This window comes from Gallinula chloropus (genome assembly GCF_964237585.1).
Source record: "Gallinula chloropus genome assembly, chromosome: 25".
Lineage (NCBI taxonomy): Eukaryota > Metazoa > Chordata > Aves > Gruiformes > Rallidae > Gallinula > Gallinula chloropus.
The window spans coordinates 5284993-5304924 of NC_140110.1; the positions used below are offsets into that span (position 1 = coordinate 5284993).

General features: G+C 50.6%; 1 pseudogene across 1 annotated transcript; it reads right to left on the bottom strand.

The window, feature by feature from the left end:
• Positions 1–1217: 1217 nt before the first annotated feature.
• On the bottom strand, positions 1218–16958 carry LOC311200811 (olfactory receptor 14A16-like; annotated as a pseudogene). The gene is made up of 2 exons: positions 16676–16958; positions 1218–1861 (listed from the first exon to the last, which is right to left on the bottom strand). The product of its transcript is annotated as an olfactory receptor 14A16-like (transcript).
• Between the last annotated feature and the right edge of the window lie 2974 nt (positions 16959–19932).

The window sequence follows — 19932 nt, forward strand, 5'->3', positions numbered from 1 at the left end:
TTTATTAATGATCTGGACGAGGGGATTGAGTGCAGCCTCAATAAGTTGGTGCATGACACCAAATTGTGGAAGGCAGGAAGGCTCTGCAGAGCGACCTGGACAGGCTGGATCAATTGGCAGAGGCTTTATGGGGCTTGGTCATGAGCTTTGCTCACAATAACAACAGGCAGGGTTACAGTCCTGGAGCAGAGTGGCTGGAGAGCTCCCTAGAAGTACAGGATATGGGGGTGTTAGCTGAACATGAGCCAGTGCTTTGCCCAGGTGGCCAAGAAGGCCAGCGGCATCCAGGCCTGGATCAGGAATAGTGTGACTGCCAGGAGTGGGAAGAGATTGTTCCATTATACTCAGCTCTGGTGAGGCCACACCTTGAGTGCTCTGTCCAGTTTTGAGCCCCTTGCTCAAAGAAGGACGTTGAGATGCTGGATTGTGTCCAGAGAATGGCAGAGTAGACAGTGAAAGGTTTGCAGCACAAGTCCTGTGAGGATCAGCTGAGGGAACTGGGGCGTTTTAGTCTTCAGGATGCTGAGGGAGACCTTATCACTCTCTACAAGTACCTGCAAGAAGGATATAGAGAGGTGGAGGTTGGCCTCTTATCTCAGATAACAAGCGATAGGATGACAGGGAATGGCTTGAAATTATACCAGGGGAGATTTAGGTTAGACGTCAGGAAGAATTTCTTTATGGAAAGGGTATTCAGCTATTGGAACAGGCTGCCAAGGGACGTGGTGGAGTAACCATCCCTGGAAGTATTACAAAGGTGTGCAGATGTTGTGCTTGATGACATGGTCTGGAGGTGGACTAGGCAGGGTTAGGCTGTGGTTGGACTTTGTGGAAGACTCTGTGACTTTATGTTTGTCACACTTCAATGAAATTCCTGTTCTGTCATGGTGGGAAAGCACTGCCATTTCAGACAAGTGGTCAAGTGATTCAGTTGATGAAAATGTTAAATATTTAATAAATGTCAGGAGAAATTTTAAGAAAGAAAAATATGTGCACCTTTTCAGGCAGACGTGATGCAGAGAGAGCACAGCCCATCGTTACCCAGCGTGTGGGTCATACTGTATCAGCAATGGGATGAACGTGGACCATCATATTCCAGTTTAAATAAACTAGAGGCAAACAAAGAAACAGGAACTAAACCCCATACTGAATAGAGACTGGTGCTAATGTGAGTTACATGGCCAGTGATATGCAGAAGATGAGCAGTTCATTGTTGCTTAGAAACATCCAGTCATCTGTTTCCACACGGCATCCTTGAGCTCCTGGTTCCTCATGCTGTAGATGAGGGGGTTCACTGCTGGTGGAACCACGGAGTAAAGAAATGATACTACCAGGTCCAGAAATAGAGAGGAGATAGAGGGTGGCTTCAGGTAGGCAAAGAAGGAAGTACTGACAAACAGGGAGAACACAACCAGGTGAGGGAGGCAGGTGGAAAAGGCTTTGTGCCGTCCAAGCTGCGAGGGGATCCTCAGCACAGCCCTGAAGATCTGCACATAGGACACCACAATGAACACAAAACACCCAAAAGCTAAAAAGGCACTAAGCAAAGTGACTGCAATCTCCCTGAGGTAGGCATCTGAGCAAGAGAGCTTGAGGATCTGGGGGATTTCGCAGAAGAACTGGTCAACAGCATTGCCATGGCAGAGGGGCAGTGAAAATGTATTGGCTGTGTGCAGCACAGCATTGAGAAAACCACTGCCCCAGGCAGCTGCTGCCATGTGGACACAAGCTCTGCTGCCCAGGAGGGTCCCGTAGTGCAGGGGGTGGCAGATGGCAACGTAGCGGTCATAGGCCATGACAGTCAGAAGACAGTACTCTGTAGAGATCAAAAATAGGAAGAAAAATAGTAGAGCCACACATCCTGTGTAGGAAATGGCCCTGGTGTCTGACAGAGAATTGGCCATGGATTTGGGAACAGTGGTGGAGATGTAGCCAAGGTCTAGAATAGAGAGGTTGAGGAGGAAGAAGTACATGGGGGTGTGGAGGTGGTGGTCACAGGCTATGGTGATGATGATGAGGCCATTACCCAGGAGAGCAGCCAGGTAGATGCCCTGGAAGAGGCAGAAGTGCAGGAGCTGCAGCTCCCCTGTGTCTGCAAAGGGCAGGAGGAGGAACTGGCTGATGGAGCTGCTGTTGGACATCTGCTGCTTCTATCAAGTGTGGAGACCTGTCCAAGGAGGAAAAAGGTAGTGAGAAGTTAGGGAACGATTCTTTGAGGGAAACAGTTTCCAATTCACATTGACTCCCTGTATTCAGGAAGGCTTTTGTCAGGTCCCTTTTGGGAGGTCTGCTTTGTGCTGGCTTGAGTGTGCCACTGCTGGGAGGAGGGTTGGCTGTGGGCTCTCAAGAACTCAGTCCTGCCTGGCAGCAGTCAGTAAATAGAAGGATGGTGTGATCTCAGACTAAATCCCCTGTGGATAGGAATGAGCTTTTCAGCACTGTCACTCCAATATCAATGAGGGCAGAGCAGAGCTTTGGAGCTTTGGTTTTCTCCTGACTGAGAGCTGAGGAATCCAGTCTCGCAGGGCAGAGCTCCAAAGCCCTCCTGCAGCCTCATCCTACCCAAGGAGGATCTCAGCTCCCCGCTCCCAGCCAGGGACACACAGGGCTCAGTGCAGCTGCCCACACACAGGTGATGAGTGGCATTGCCACGGCCTCTGTGCCGAGATGTCTCCTGCATGGGGCTCCTCTCCTGGGCACAAGAGTCCCTGGGAGAGCGGTGCCATTGTGGGGGGCAGCTGCAGCCCAGCAGGAGCTGCCTGGAAAACCTCAGTCCTACAGATGGGGGTCCTGAAGTGAGGGTCAGCTCAGTGCCAGCCCCATAATTGGATGTGCCCAGAGTCCCAGGAAACGGTGGGAGAAAGGCAACAAGGACAGGAGAGGAAATGGCAAGAAACATTCCACAGGAGGCTGGAAGGACAGGCACTTGGAGCGTTCTTCTCTCTGGGACAAGGACCCTCCACCATATTTCCATGTGTCAGACTTTACATCCACCGCTTCTTTCCACAGGGCGAATGCAGCCATGCCCAGGAGAAGACAGCTGTCCTGCCCTGTCCCTCTCATGGGGCAGAAGGTCATCCCTTCCAGGCAGCACTTTCTGGTCCTAGAGAGAACCTGTCCTCCTGACAGACCCCACACACTGCCCCATGTCCCAGCTTTAGGAGATCCCTCCAGGAACAGAACCTGCATTGCCCTGCACCCACAGACATACCAGGGAGAGGCTGCAGAGATTTCTCCTCCAGTGAGCTCTCAGCATCCATCAGCTCTCTCAGCCTCACAGGTCTCCCCTCGGTACCTACAGGCAGTGTCCCCAGCCCTGTGTGCTTGGCAGAGGAGCTGCTGCTGGCCAGAGCTGTCTCTCTGCAGCACTGCCGGGTTGCCATGAGCTCCCTCCATCCCAGGAGCCTGGCCAAGCTCAGCAGGAGAAGACCAGTTCTTGTAGGCTCCCTCCTGGTGCCTCAGATCTCATGGGAATCGTTCTATGATCTCATCTCTGACAATCTCAGGATGTCCCTGCACAGGGCCTGGGGTCAGCACTTGGCATTTCTGCTTCATCAGACCAAGCCAGGGTGTCCTCAGCATCAGAGCTGCCTGTGCTTTGCCTGGGTTTGTCCTCATGGCCTCCAGTTGTCTGCTCTAACGAGCCCATGGGGAGGCTTTGTCAGGAATGGCTCCCAGTGGGGCCTGTTAGTGCTTCAAGGTACTTTGGGCATTACTCCTGACTTGGACTTCTTGAGAGGTTTCTTCACTCTCATCTTGGTATCTGAGGTCTGGGGATTCAGAAGAAAAGACACCATGGGGCCCATTAATATCCAGAAAGCCCTTACAAGCATGGCTCTAACTCATTTTCATTAAAGAGTCAAAACTCCTACAACTACTTGGATTTTAGTTGGGTCCTTACGTTTCAAAGGAATTTCCCATGTAGGAACTTTTTTCAGTCACGGGTATTGTCTGCCATGGCTCAGTTGATAGAAGAAGTGACAGCAGCATTATGGGATGGATATCGATCTCCTAAGGAGATCTGGACAGGCAGGAAAAGCAGTCTCTTCAGATCCAACCCTGCCTGGAGAACTTTGCTCTTCCCAAGCCCAGCAGTTCCCTCCCTGCCCTCCTGGGACTCCCAACACTTTTCCTCACATCATCTGTGCTCACAGGCACAGACAGATTTCTCTGACAACAAACAGCAGTTCAACATGATCCAGTTTAATACCCATGAAATCTCTCTCCTCAGCTGCTGCTAAGGCCAAGCAGCGTGTGAAGGGGGTCAGCTTCCAGAGGAGATTCTCTCCCAGAACAGTTTCAATCAGATACATAGAAAGGTCACTTATCAACACCCTGAACCTCGGACAGAACAGTTCATTAGACTTCTGGAAGATGAGATGTTTTCCAACTCTCTGAAGCTCAAAGTTTATCAGCATCTGAATGACCAAAGAGCGAGTGGAGGTGGAAACCTTTGAGCAAAGTGAAGTGCACACATCAGGGTAGTCTGGAGAAGGTGTCCTTGGGCATGGCCGTATCACCAGGAGAGGTGGAAACACCTCAGTGATGAGGGAGATGAAGAGACAGACTGGGGGTAATGCAGGTTCAGGGGAAGGTGAGTATGACACTTCCTGGAAATTCCCAAGTTGTGAAGTGATTCAAGGAGTCAAGTGATTCAGCTGATGAAGATGCTTGTAAAGTGTTTATAAAAATAAAATAAAGAAAAAAAAAGGATAACTTTTGGCTGTTTGCAGACAGACATGATGCAAAGAGAGCACAGCTCGTCATTCCGTAGTGTCAGGGTCACACAAGGCCTGGAGATCCTGCATGAGGAATGGGATGACTGTGGCCCATGTTATTACAGCTTAGACAAACCAGAAGGAACAAGGCCCACGCCTTTTGAAATACCAACAGGGATGGTGACTGCACCCCTTCCCTGGGCAGCCTGTTCCAATACTTGACTACCCTTTCAGGAAAGAAATTCTTCCTGATATGAGAAATAAATCTCCCCTGGAGCAATTTGAAACCAATTCCTCTCGTCTCAACTCTGTTCACCACAACCCTTTGGGCCCGGCCTTCAGCCAGTTTCTAACCCAGCACAGAATATACCCATCCAACCCATGAGTGGCCAGTTTCTCCAGCAGGATGTCTTGGGAGACAGTGATGAAGAGTTTACTGGAGTCCAGGTAGATCACATCCACAGCCTTCCCCTCCTCCACTAAGCAGGTCACCTTGTCATAGAAGATCAGCTTCCTCAAGCCCAATCTAAACCGGCCCTGATCACCTGAGTGTGCTGCATGTGCTGCATGATGGTACTCAAGATGATTAGTTCCATCCCCTTCCCCAGCACTGAGGTCAGGCTGACAGGCCTGTAGTTCCCTGGGTCCTTGTCGTGGTTTCACACGGCTGAGGGCCAAGATCCACGCAGCTGCCTGCTCCTTTAAGGAAAAGAGCAGGTTAAAGGGAAGAGGGAAGGGGGGTGAGAAGTAAGGGAAGGGAAAAAGGAAGAGAAAGGGGCAAATAACCCCAAAATCAAGAAATTAAGAGGCCCGTGGGTTGGGATAAGGATAGTTTACTAAGATAACAGAAAGATACAATGTAACAATGCTAACAGGACTTCAAAGCAAAAATATCTGAAGCTGTTGATACCCAATGCAGTTTCTCACCAAACCACACAGCTCAGGCCGTGCCACCCAGAGCCGTCCCAGAACCCGACCGTCCCCCAAGAACCGCGTGTCCCGGAGCCGCTCCAGGCCTTCCTCCCGTCAGCCCCCGATATCCTGGGCAGGACGTAACTGGCGTGGAATACTCTCTTTGGTCAGTTGGGTCACCTGTCCTGGCTTCACCCCTCCTTTCTCATGAAGAGCTGAGAAAGTCCTTGACTGTCTGACAGCAACTAGAAACATCAGGGTGTTATCAGCACTGCTTTCATTTTAACTCTCAAACACAGCATTCCATCCGCTGCTACAAATGAAATTAACTCCATCCTGACCAAAACCAGGACAGTCCTCCTTCTGTCCCTCCTTGTAGATGGGTGTCACATGTGCCAGTTTCCAGTCAGGCAGAACCACCTCTGTCAGCCAGGACTGCTGGTAAATAAGGGAAAGTGGCTTGGGGAGCACTTCTGCCAGCTCCCTCAGTGCTTTCGGGTGTGTCCCATCCAGACACATTGACCTTTGCAGACCTAAGCGGGGCTTCAGTCTACATCCTGTCCCCATCTTTCCACTCTAGGGTCTGGGAATGGAGAGACAACTGTTCTTACCACTAAAGATTGAGGTAAAAAAGGCATTCAGTTCATCAGCCTTTTCTTCATCATCCGTCACAGTTGTTCCCCCCTGGATCCAATAAAGGTGGGAGATTCTCTCTGTCCCATATAATATAAATGTATTCTATAAATACATTAATAACAAAAGGAGGGCCAGGGAGAATCTCCCACCTTCATTGTTGGTTGCAAACAAAACGTGCAAGGGCTGAAAAAGCTTCCTGGACAGAATCCTCCCAAGGTAGCCCACTAGCAGCCCCACTAACCTTGTGGGTCAGGGCTTTCCTAGCCAAGGGAATGGAGCTAAGAGTTCCTGACGTCATTTTGTGGCTCTGCTAGTGTCCTCCTGTGAAAATTCTAATCATACATCAATAGTTCCTAAATAAATCTGTGAAGGCTGAATGATGTTCCTGGGCTGAAACCTCCCCAGGCAGCCCACACGCAGCCCTGGGAACTTTGGGGAGAAGGCCATTCCTAGCCAAGGGAATGGTTCTATAACACTAGACATCATTCTTTGGCTCTACCAGTGTCCACGTTCAAAAATGCTAAGCATCCAGTAATAGCTCCCAAACAGAAGGTTTGAGAGCTGAAATAACTGGGGAGCCCTAAACTTCCTCTGGCAGGGGGAGCAGCCCCAGTAACTTCGGGGCTCAGAGCTTCTGTGGCTGAGGGAATGGTCTGCAGAGTGCCTGGTGTCATTTTTGGGCTCTACCCACGTCCAACTTCAAAAATGCCAAACGTCAAGAAAGAGCCCCAAAACAAAAGGTGTGAGGAATGAAAGATGCTTCTGGCCTGAGACCTCCCCAGGTAGTAGAATAACAGTGCAACAAACCTTGAGGTTCAGGGCATTCCTAGCCAAGGCAACGGTCCTAAAAGTGCCTGACATCAGCTTTCAGTCTACCAGCAACAACCTCTAAAACTGCTAAACCTCCTGCAACAGGTCTCAAACAGAAGAAGTGAGGGCTTGAAGATATCCCTGGCTTGAAACCTCCACTGGTATCCCACTAGCAGCCCCTGTATACCATTGGGCTCAGGGCATTTCTTCCAAGGAACTGGTCCAAACTCTATCAGAGATAATATTCCCGATCTAAAAGCATCCAAATTTGAAACTGGTAAATGTCCAGTAATAACTCTAAACCAAATGTGTGAGGGCTGAAAACATTCCTGGCTTGAAACCTACCCAGATGGGACACTAGCAGCCCTGTTAACATTTCAGCTCAGGGCTTTCATGCTCAAGGCTATCATCCTAACAGTGCCTGCAGTCATTTTCAGGCTCTACCAGCGTCCATCTTCGAAACCTCTAATCATCCAGCAACAGCTCCCAAACAACAGTGCAAGAGCTTAAAGATGTTACTGCCCTGAAACCTGCTCCAGGTGTCGACTAGCAGCCCCAGCAACTGTTAGGATCAGGGCATTCCAAGCAGGGAGAATGGTCCTAACAGTGCCCGATGTTGTTTTCAGGCTCCACCAGCATCCGGATTTGAAACTTCTAAATGTCCAGCAATAGTTCCTAAAGAAAAGGGGTGAGGGCTGAAACAGGCTCCTGACTTGATATCTCCCTTGTTAGACCTCTACCAGCCCCAGTAATCTTGGGGCTCAGCTTTCTCCTTACCAAGGTAATGTCCTAACAGTGCCTGACATCATTTTCAGGCTCTCCCAGCGTCCAACTTTGAAACTTCTCAAAGTCCAGCAAGAGCTGCCAAACAAAAAGGGTTGATGGCCAAAGACGATCCTGACCTGAAATCTCCCCAGATAACCCACTGGCAGCATGAGTAGCTTCTAATCATCTCATCCTGTTCCTAGCCAATGGAACAACCCTAATAGTGCCTGACGTCATCGCACAGCTCTGCAGTCCTCCACCTTTGAAACTGCTGAACTGTATGAATAGTTCCAAAACAAGAGGTGCAAGGGTTGAAAGAAACTCCTGGCCTGCAACCTCCCCATATAGAATACAAACAGGACCACTGACCTTGGCACTCAGGGCTTTCATAGCCAAGGGAGAGGCCTCAGTTGTGCCTGATGTAATTTTCAGGCTCTACCAGTTTCCACTTCAAAACTGTTAAATGTAGAGCAATAGGTCTCAAGCAAAAGCTGTGTGGGCTGAAAAAGGTTCTTGGCATTAAACCTCCCCAGGATGCCTACTAGAAGAACCAGTAACCTTGGTGCTCAAGGCTTTCCATTCCAATGGAATGGTCCTAACACTGCCAGACATCTTTTTCTGGCTCTATCAGCATCAAGTTTCAAAATGCTAAATATCCAGCAATAGCACTCAAACAAAAGTTGTGAGGGATGAAGGATCCTACCGGTCTGAAACCTCCCCAGGTTGCACACTCTGAGAACCAGTAACCTTGGGGCTCAGGGCTTTCCTAGCCAAGGGAACAGTCGTAACAGTGCCTGACGTCATTTTCCAGCTCTACCAGTACCAACTGTCAAAAGTGCTAAACACCCAGCAACAGCTCCCAAACTAAAGGTTCCTGACCTCATACCTCCCATAGTGTCACACTAGCACCCAGTAACTATGGGACTCAGAGCACTCCTTTTAAGGGAACAGTCTTTACAGTGCCTGACATCACTTTCTGACTCTACCTGCGTTCTACTTCAACAATGCTAAACATCCAGCAATAGCTCCCAAAAAAAAGGTGTGAGATCTGAAAGATGTTCCTGGCCTGAAACCTCCTCAGGTAGCGCAGTAGCAGCATGAGTAATCTTGAAGCTCAGGCTTTTCCTTTCCACAGGAACAGGCCTAACAGTGCCTGACGTCACTTTCAGGTTATATCAGCATCCAGCTTCAAAAATGATAAACCTCCCACAAGAGTTTCAAACAAACCTTTTAAGGGCTGAAAGATGTTATTGGCCTGAAACCTCCCAGGGTAGCCCACCAGCAGACCAGGTTACCCTTGGGATCAGGGCATTCCTAGCCACAGGAACAGTCCTAAATTGGACTGACATCTAATTCCGACTCTACCAGGGTCAAACTTAGAAACTGCTAGATGTCCAGCAATAGGTCCCAAACAAAAAGAGAAAGTGTCTAAAGAGGTTCCTGGGCTGAAACCTCCCACATTATTCCATAAAACATCACAAATATAAACAAGTACTAAATACAAAAAAAACCAATCTCCCTGGGGTAGGCATCTGAGCATGTGAGGCTGAGGATTTGGGGGACTTCACAGAAGAACTGGTCAACAGCATTGCCCTTGCAGAGGGGGAGGGAACATGTCTTGGTTGTGAGCAGCACAGCATGGAGAAACCCGCTGCAGCTCCCCTGTGTCTGCCAAGGGCAGGAGGAGGAATGGGGAATGAAGCTGCCATGGGACATTCTCTGCCTCTTTGCAAGGAGAACAAGGCAGTGAGAACTTGGGGCACACTTCTCTCAGCAAAACGTTCTCATTCGAGACGCAAGGACTGTCTCTCCCTGTTCTATTAGACATTGGAAAGGTCCTTTTTGGGAGGTGCATTTCCTGCTGGCTGAGGGTGCCACTGTTGTATGGGGCTCTGATGGGAGCTCTCCAGGGGTCAGTTTGTCCTTGCAGCAGCAGGACAATCTTTTTTGATATATATGACATTTTCTGGATTGTGGTTTCCACTTCCCCCAACTGCAGAGCAGAGCTTTGTAGATTTGTTTTTCCTGATTTTGTTCTTTTGAAACCCTGAGAAATGCCCAAATGTTCACCTAAACCCCTTCCTTTCACGGGGGAAAGAGTCCAATCGCTGTCCCTGCCTGGGGATCCTGTCTCATGGGGAGACAAGGGAAGGTGATTCTTCTGCCCAGCTCTGGTTTGATCAGTAGAAAAAAATGTGCTGGACAGAAGGATTTCTTCCCAGCTGAGGGAGGGAACATAAGAGATGAGATCACAGAATGATCCTCATGTAGCCTGAGGCACCCGGAGGGAGCATAGAAGAACTGGTCTTCTCTTGATGAGGTGGGCCAGGCTCTTGGGATGGAGGGGGCTCATGGCAACCTGGCAGCGCTGCAGAGAGACAGCTCTGCCCAGGAGCAGCTCCTCTGCCAAGCACACAGGGCTGGGGACACTGCCTGGAGGCACCGAGGGGAGACCTGTGAGGCTGAGAGAGCTGATGGATGCTGAGAGCTCACTGCAGGAGAAATCTGCACAGCCTCTCCCTGGTATGTCTGTGGGTGCAGGGCAATGCAGGTTCTGTTCCTGGAGGGATCTCCTAAAGCTGGGACATGGGACAGTGTGTGGGGTCTGTCAGGAGGACAGGTTCTCTACAGGACCAGAAGGTGCTGCATGGAAGCGATTCCTTCTGCCCCATCAGAGGGACAGGGCAGGACAGCTGTCTTCTCCTGGGCATGGTTGAGAGGTGCCCAGGGCTGTTCTTGTAAGCAGGGTCCATGCATCCTGGGGGTCTGTGCGCTGGGGCAGGGACTCTGCTGCTGCCAGGGTCAGCACTCAGCCTGCCTGCTGGGCTTCCAGCAGCACCTCAGACAGAAGCTGTGGGTGGCAAGTGTGACCCATGGAAGGACAGTGTAGGCTGTCAGTGTGCTGCGCAGGACAGGTTTGCTCCCAGATCCTGCTAATCCTGGGGAACCTCCAAGGGACTTTTCAAGATCTCCAAGGATGCATTTTCCACTCCAGATAAAGAGACATCTGAATTTTCTCCTCTTGAGGGCTGGGTGGGAAGAAGGAGCTGAGCTTTTCCTGATAACTTTACAGCAGGCAGTGCAAACTCATTGGTCATTAAGACTTGTCAGAGCATCTCCTGAGCCCTGCACAGAAAGAGGTTCCCCGGGCAGTGCCCTGATGCCAGGAGGGGTCTGCAGAGCAGAGCTGAGTGCAGGTCAGGCGGGTGAGGACTGTGAGCACAGAGCAGGAGGTGACATGGGCAAAGAGAAGCAGCTGCAGGGGCAGCTCCAGGCAGCAGATACATTGGCAGGGAGAGAGAATGAATGAGCTGTTCCCAGAAAAGCCCTGGCAGTCGGGATTTGGGACCTCCCTGATATCCCACACAGTGCAGACAGTGATGTTCAAAAGGGAACACCAGGTTGTGATCAGAGAGCGTCCAGCACAAGGCAGCTGAGACCAGGGCTGATGGACAGAGCAGCTCTCCCCACTCTGCACTCAGGGGAAGGTTTCACTGGCACTGCAGCAGCAATGTCAGGGAGTTCTGACAGAAGAAACACTCCTCAGGTACAGGCAGGAGAAGACCAAAGCACAAAGCAAAGACTCAATCTCAGGGTGTTCCCTAAGAGTATCAAGAATTTTTCCTCAAAGAAAATTTCCCTTAAATCTCACTGCCTCTACCTCCTAGGACAGGTCCCCACTCTTGATGGCCGCAGATGTCCAACAGCAGCAGCTCCATCAGCCAGTTCCTCCTCCTGCCCTTTGCAGACACACGGGAGCTGCAGCTCCTGCACTTCTGGCTCTTCCTGGGCATCTACTTGGCTGCTCTCCTGGGCAATGGCCTCATCATCATCACCATAGCTTGTGACCACCACCTCCACACCCCCATGTACTTCTTCCTCCTCAACCTCTCTCTTGCTGACCTTGGCTGCATCTCCACCACTGTTCCCAAATCCATGTCCAATTCCTTGTGGGACACCAGGGCCATTTCCTACACAGGATGTGTGGCTCAACTCTTCTTCTTTTTATTTTTGATCTCCACAGAGTTCTGTCTTCTCACTGTCATGGCCTATGACCGCTACGTTGCCATCTGCCACCCCCTGCACTACGGGACCCTCCTGGGCAGCAGAGCTTGTGTCCACATGGCAGCAGCTGCCTGGGGCAGTGGGTTTCTCTATTCCATGTTGCACACAATCAATACATTTTCACTTCCCCTCTGCCATGGCAATGCCCTTGAGCAGTTCTTCTGTGAAATCCCCCAGTTCCTCAAGCTCTGCTGCTCAGATGCCTACCTCAGGGAAACTGGGCTCGTTGTGGTCAGTGTCTGTTTATTTTTTGGCTGTTTTGTGTTCATTGTGGTGTCCTATGTGCAGATCTTCAGGGCTGTGCTGAGGATCCCCTCGCAGCAGGGACGGCACAAAGCCTTTTCCACCTGCCTCCCTCACTTGGCTGTGATCTCCCTGTTTCTAAGTACTGGTGTGTTTGCCAACCTGAAGCCTTCCTTCCTCTTCTCCTTCTTTCTTGACCTGATATTGTCATTTCTTTACTCAGTTTTTCCACCAGCAGTGAACCCCCTCATCTACAGCATGAGGAACCAGGAGCTCAAGGATGCCTTGTGGAAACTGATGACTGGATGTTCTAAACAGCAATGAACTGCTCATTTCAACACTAGTTTGTCTCTTTCACCTCCCACATCATGCAGGTGTTTCCACCTCTCTTGATGATGTGGCCATGCCTAAGGACAGATTTTCAGCAGACTAGATGGACGTATCCTCACTGAATTCCACCTCAGATTGCTCTTTGGTCATTCAGATGCTGCTCAGTCTCCAGTTACTGCTTTGAGACTCTGAGAGTTGGAAAACGTCCCATCTTTCAGAAGTCTAATGAACTGCTCTGTCAGGAGGTCAGTGTGTTGATAAGTGACCTTTCTATGTATCTGATTAAATCTGTTCTGGGAGAGAATCTCCTCTGAAAGCTGACCCCCTTCACACGCTGCTTGGCCGTGGCAGGCAGCTGAGGAGAGAGATTTCATGGGTATTAAACTGTGTCATGTTGAACTGCTGTTTGTTGTCAGAGAAATCTGTCTGTGCCTGTGAGCACAGATGATGCCAGGAAAAGTCTTGGGAGTCCCAGGACGCCAGTGAGGGACCTGCTGGGCTTGGGGAAGGGCAAGGTTCTCCATGCAGGTTTGGGTCTAAGGAGACTGCTTTTCCTGCCTGCCCAGATCTCCTTAGGAGACCTCTGGACCAGCCCCCATTGCAGCATGCTGCTGAACTTTCTTCCATGATCTGAGATGTGACAGAAACATTTCTTCCTATGAAAAAATCCTCCATTGTGAAACTCCTTTGAATTTTCATCACTCAAATAAAACCTCTCCAAGTAGTTATACAGGTCTTATTTATTTTAGTTAAAATGAGTTAAAGAGCCATGCTTGTAAGGGCTTCCTGATTGTTAATGAGCCCCATGGTGTCTTTTCTTCCGAGTCCTCAGACCTCAAGGTACAAAGAACAAGAAACCTCTCAAGAAGTTCAAGTCAGGAGTAATGCCCAAAGTACCTTGAAGCACTAACAGGCTCCACTGGGAGCCACTCCTGACAAAGCCTCCCCATGGGCTCGTTAGAGCAGAGAACTGGAGGCCATGAGGACAAACCCAGGCAAAGCGCAGGCAGCTCTGATGCTGAGGACACCCTGGCTTGGTCTGATGAAGCAGAAATGCCAAGTGCTGAGCCCAGCCCCTGGGCAGGGAGATCCTGACCCTCACCTGTGTCTCAGGGCTGTTCTTTGGGATGTGGGGAGTGTGACACCAAGGGAAGGACAGGGGTATGACACACGGTGGCCTTCCCTGGGGTGGGTGCAAGGAGGCAACCATGCTCCATGGCCATGAGGACAATGTGTCTCCTCTGCGGCCTCTGTGGCAGGGACATCAGCCACAGCCAAGGGGGCAAAGACCTATCAGGTACTTGTAGCCTGAATGGCACCCTTGGCCATCTACACCACAGCCCGTGCCACACTGCCTCACACCCCTGTACCTGGTTCTGTGTAGGCTGCAGGGATGCAACACGCTTTCCCACCTCATTGTCACCTAACAATGTCCCTGCCTGTACTGCTGTCTCTCCATCCTTGCCAGCAGTTCCCACAAGCACAAAGCCACCAGCCCATCCACACTTCCTCCCAGTGACTTCTTGCACCACAGCACTACCCTCAGAATGACATTTCTTTATCCTCATGTCCACCCTGGCCTTCAGAGCCGTCAGTTCACATGGACTTCCTTTCTTATGTTCTTTCTCTGTAGCACAAAGTGGGCTTCCCTCAGCCTCCCCTTCCCCAGGCTAAAGAAGCCCGGGTCTCTTGGTAGACTTTCCCTGACCACATTCATGTTCCTCCTCATTCCTCCAGACTGGGGAGCCCCACACTGGGACTGACTGCTCCAGAGGTGGCATCACCAGTGCTGAGTGCAGATGGACCAGAAGGGCCCTTGTCTGTGCAGCCACACTCCTCCCAGTGCAGCCCAATGTGCTCATGGCCAGATTCCTGTTCAGCACCTCTGACTGCTAGGGCAGCCCCTGCAATGCCCAAATTCTTCTCCTTGTGGCCGGTTCTCCACCCGTCACTTCTGAGCTGCCTTGATGTGTGGGTGTTGTGCTGGAACCTTTTCTCATGGTTTCACCCCAGCCCAGAGCCAAGCACCACGCAGCTGCTCTCTCTCTAAGATGGGGGATGTGGGGGAATTGGGGTTGGGGGGAAAGGAAGGGATAAGGAAACCAAAGAAACCCTAAACCTCATGGGCTGGAATAAGGACAGTTTACTGGGACAGCAGAGAGAGAAACAACAACAACAACAGGACTTTGTGGCAAAATACACACAACAGGTGATGCACAGTGCAGTTTCTCACTGAACCCCACAGCTCTGGCCGCACAGCTCACAGCCATCCTGAAAGCACGTGTGTCCTGGAGCTGAGTCCTCCTGCCCCCACCACACTCCTTTTATGGTGTGATCTGAATGAAATAGGCTTTTTTGGGCAGTTTGGGTCACCTGTTTTGTCTGTGTCCCCGTTCCAGCTCCCAGGGTGCTCCCCACCTTCCCGTTACTAGTAGAGAATGAACAACAGAAAAGTCTGATTGCTTGGACACAACTAAAGCCTCCCTGTTATCAGCACTGCTCTCATTCTAACAGCCAAATGTGGCACCACATGGGCTGCTAGAAAGAAAATCAACTGTAGTCTTCCTGAAACCAGCCCACCTTTGTAGACAACAAGTGCACCACAACAGTGGGCTCATTCCTGTAGTCATGCAGTATGGATAATCCAGCAGTAGCAGTAAGTGCTAAAGAACCTGGGACTCTACTGCTGGACATCTAGCATGTTCAGGAGTGGATGATGGTAGAGCCTGAAAATGACATTTTGAGGACTGTTCCTGTGGCTCGGAATGCCCTGAGCCCCAAGGTTAATGGGGCTGTTAGTGGGCTACCTGGGGAGGTTTCAGGGCACCTTTTGCCATGGAGCTGGTGCTGCACATTGAGCAGTGTCGAAGGTGGACACTGTTGAAGCTGGAAATTACATTGGGCAGAGTTACATCCACTCCCATGGCTACAAAAGCCCTGACCCCATGTTCCTGGAGCTGTTAGTGGGATACCAGGGGATATGTAAGGCCATGAACATCTTTCATCCCTCACACCTTTAGTTTGGGATGTATTGCTGTGCATTTAGCAGGTTCAAAGTTGGACACTGGTATGGCCAGAAATGACATCAAGCAATGTTAGGACCCTCCTTTTGTCTCTGAACACTCTGAGCCCTAAGGTACTGGGGCTGCCAGTGATCTACCTTGGCACCCCAGGATGCCATTGGCCTTCTTAGCCAGGAGGGCAATTTGCTGGCTCATGCTCATCCTGCAGCATATGAAGGGGGTCAGCTTTCAGAGCAGATTCTCTCCAAACCAACTTGTGTTCAGATACATAGAAGGGTCACTTATCAACACATTGAACTTATGAGAAAACTGTTTATTAGACATCTGAAAGATGGGAAGTTTTCCAAGTCTCAGAAGACACTGGAGAGCTGAGCAGCATCGAAATGACCACAGAGCAAGCAGAGGTGGAAACCTGCTGAGAAAAGTGAAGTGCATACATGTCTCTAGGCTACTGAGAAGACAAAACAACCAGCAAAATTCGTACTAAATACAGACTGGACCTTATGTGAGTTCCATGGCCAAAGATGAACTGTTAGAAACATCCAGTCCTCAGTTTCCACATGGCATCCTTGAGCTCCTGGTTCCTCATGCTGTAGATGAGGGGGTTCACTGCTGGTGGAAACACTGAGTACAAAAATGATGCTAACAGGTCCAGAAATAGGGAGGAGATGGAGGGAGGCTTCAGGTAGGCAAAGAAGGCAGTGCTAAGGAACAAGGAGACGACAGCCAGGTGAGGGATGCAGGTGGAAAAGGCTTTGTGCCGTCCCTGCTGCGAGGGGATCCTCAGCACAGCCCTGAAGATCTGCACATAGGACACCACAATAAACACAAAACACCCAAAAGCTAAACAGACACTGACCACAATGACTCCAGTTTCCCTGAGGTAGGCATCTGAGCAGGAGAGCTTGAGGATCGGGGGGATTTCACAGAAGAACTGGTCAACAGCATTGCCATGGCAGAGGGGCAGTGAAAATGTATTGGCTGTGTGCAGCACAGCATGGAGAAACCCACTGGCCCAGGCAGCTGCTGCCATGTGGACACAAGCTCTGCTGCCCAGGAGGGTCCCGTAGTGCAGGGGGTGGCAGATGGCAACGTAGCGGTCATAGGCCATGACAGTGAGAATATAGTACTCTGTGGAGACCAAAAATAAAAAGAAGAAGATTTGAGCCACACATCCTGTGTAGGAAATGGCCCTGGTGTCCCACAAGGAATTGGACATGGATTTTGGAACAGTGGTTGAGATGCAGCCAAGGTCAAGAACAGAGAGGTTGAGGAGGAAGAAGTACATGGGGGTGTGGAGGTGGTGGTCACAGGCTATGGTGATGATGATGAGCCCATTGCCCAGGAGGGCAGCCAGGTAGATGCCCAGGAAGAGGCAGAAGTGCAGGAGCTGCAGCTCCCTTGTGTCTGCAAAGGGCAGGAGGAGGAACTGGCTGATGGAGCTGCTGTTGGACATCTGCTGCTTCTGTCAAGTGTGGAGACCTGTCCAAGGAGGAAAAAGGTAGTGAGAAGTTAGGGAACGATTCTTTGAGGGAAACAGTTTCCAATTCACATTAACTCCCTGTATTCAGGAAGGCTTTTGTCAGGTCCCTTTTGGGAGGTCTGCTTTGTGCTGGCTTGAATGTGCCACTGCTGGCAGGAGGGTTGGCTGTGGGCTCTCAAGAACTCAGTCCTGCCTGGCAGCAGTCAGTAAATAGAAGGATGGTGTGATCTCAGACTAAATCCCCTGTGGATAGCAATGAGCTTTTCAGCACTGTCACTCCAATATCAATGAGGGCAGACCAGAGCTTTGGAGCTTTGGTTTTCTCCTGACTGAGAGCTGAGGAATCCAGTCTCGCAGGGCAGAGCTCCAAAGCCCTCCTGCAGCCTCATCCTACCCAAGGAGGATCTCAGCTCCCCGCTCCCAGCCAGGGACACCCAGGGCTCAGTGCAGCTGCCCACACACAGGTGATGAGTGGCATTGCCACGGCCTCTGTGCCGAGATGTCTCCTGCATGGGGCTCCTCTCCTGGGCACAAGAGTCCCTGGGAGAGCGGTGCCATTGTGGGGGGCAGCTGCAGCCCAGCAGGAGCTGCCTGGAATTCCTCAGTCCTACAGATGTGGGTTCTGAAGTGAGGGTCAGCTCAGTGCCAGCCCCATAATTGGATGTGCCCAGAGTCCCAGGAAACGGTGGGAGAAAGGCAACAAGAACAGGAGAGGAAACGGCGAGGAATATTCCACAGGAGGCTGGAAGGACAGGCACTCGGAGGGTTCTTCTCTCTGGGACAAGGACCCTCCACCATATTTCCATGTGTCAGACTTTACATCCACTGCTTCTTTCCACAGTGCGAATGCAGCCATGCCCAGGAGAAGACAGCTGTCCTGCCCTGTCCCTCTCATGGGGCAGAAGGGCATCCCCTCCAGGCAGCACTTTCTGGTCCTGTAGAGAACCTGTCCTCCTGACAGACCCCACACACTGCCCCATGTCCCAGCTTTAGGAGATCCCTCCAGGAACAGAACCTGCATTGCCCTGCACCCACAGACATACCAGGCAGAGGCTGCAGAGATTTCTCCTCCAGTGAGCTCTCAGCATCCATCAGCTCTCTCAGCCTCACAGGTCTCCCCTCGGTACCTACAGGCAGTGTCCCCAGCCCTGTGTGCTTGGCAGAGGAGCTGCTCCTGGGTAGAGCTGTCTCTCTGCAGCGCTGCCGGGTTGCCATGAGCTCCCTCCATCCCAGGAGCCTGGCCAAGCTCAGCAGGAGAAGACCAGTTCTTGTAGGCTCCCTCCTGGTGCCTCAGATCTCATGGGAATCGTTCTATGATCTCATCTCTGACAATCTCAGGATGTCCCTGCACAGGGCCTGGGGTCAGCACTTGGCATTTCTGCTTCATCAGACCGAGCCAGGGTGTCCTCAGCATCAGAGCTGCCTGTGCTTTGCCTGGGTTTGTCCTCATGGCCTCCAGTTGTCTGCTCTAACGAGCCCATGGGGAGGCTTTGCCAGTAATGGCTCCCAGTGGGGCCTGTTAGTGCTTCAAGGTACTTTGGGCATTACTCCTGACTTGGACTTCTTGAGAGGTTTCATCACTCTCATCTTGGTATCTGAGGTCTGGGGATTCAGAAGAAAAGACACCATGGGGCCCATTAACATCCAGAAAGCCCTTACAAGCATGGCTCTAACTCATTTTCATTAAAGAGTCAAAACTCCTACAACTACTTGGATTTTAGTTGGGTCCTTACGTTTCAAAGGAATTTCCCATGGAGGAACTTTTTTCAGTCATGGGTATTTTCTGCCATGGCTCAGTTGATAGAAGAAGTGACAGCAGCATTCTGTGATGGGTATCGATCTCCTAAGGAGATCTGGACAGGCAGGAAAAGCAGTCTCTTCAGATCCAACCCTGCCTGGAGAACTTTGCTCTTCCCAAGCCCAGCAGTTCCCTCCCTGCCCTCCTGGGACTCCCAACACTTTTCCTGGCATCATCTGTGCTCACAGGCACAGACAAATTTCTCTGACCACAAACAGCAGTTCAACATGATCCAGTTTAATACCCATGAAATCTCTCTCCTCAGCTGCTGCTACGGCCAAGCAGCACGTGAAGGGGTCAGCTTTTAAAAGGGATTCTCTCCCAGAACACATAGAAAGGTCACTTATCAACACCCTGAACTTCTGACAGAACAGTTCATTAGACTTCTGACAGATGGGACGTTTTCCAACTCTCAGAAGCTCAAAGAAGAAACCAGAGAGTTGAGCAGCAGCTGAATTACCAAAGAGGAAGCAGAGGTGGAAACCTGTGAGCAAAGTGAAGTGCATACATGCAGCTAGTAATGGGGAAAAGGTGTCCTTAGGCATGGCCTTATCATCAGGATAGGTGGAAACGCCTGAATGATGAGGGAGATGAAGAGACAGCCTGGTGGTATGGCAGTTACAGGGGAAGGTGAGTATTTCTTCTGCTGCCATGGGTACAGTTCCAGAAAATTCCCCTTCTGTCATGGTTAGAAAGCGTTGCCATTCCAGACAAGTAGCCAAGTGATAGAACACTTCTGGTATGTAATATTCAGAAGGTGCAGTAACAGGTTTGTGGGTCAAGATACGGACAGGGAGAGATCAGGCACAGTTACTCTCACAGGCAAAACAGACTCAACAAAAATTTAATAGTAAAATCTAATTGATTACCCAAGCAAAAGAGAGTGGATATATGAGAAATAAAACCAGATTTTAAAAGACCTACCCCCACATCTCCCTTTTTTCCCAGTGTCAACTTCACTCTCTAATTCTCTCCCTTCTCCCCCTGAGCAACACAGGGACCAGGGAATGGCTCTCTTGGACCAAGAGGAAACTTCTGGCAGCTTCTTGCAGAAACCACCCCTGCACACAAATCAGCCACCAAGCCCTTGCCTCACAAACCCAGAACAGGATGTATCACTGTACTGGGTCTGGATGAGATGGGTTTAAT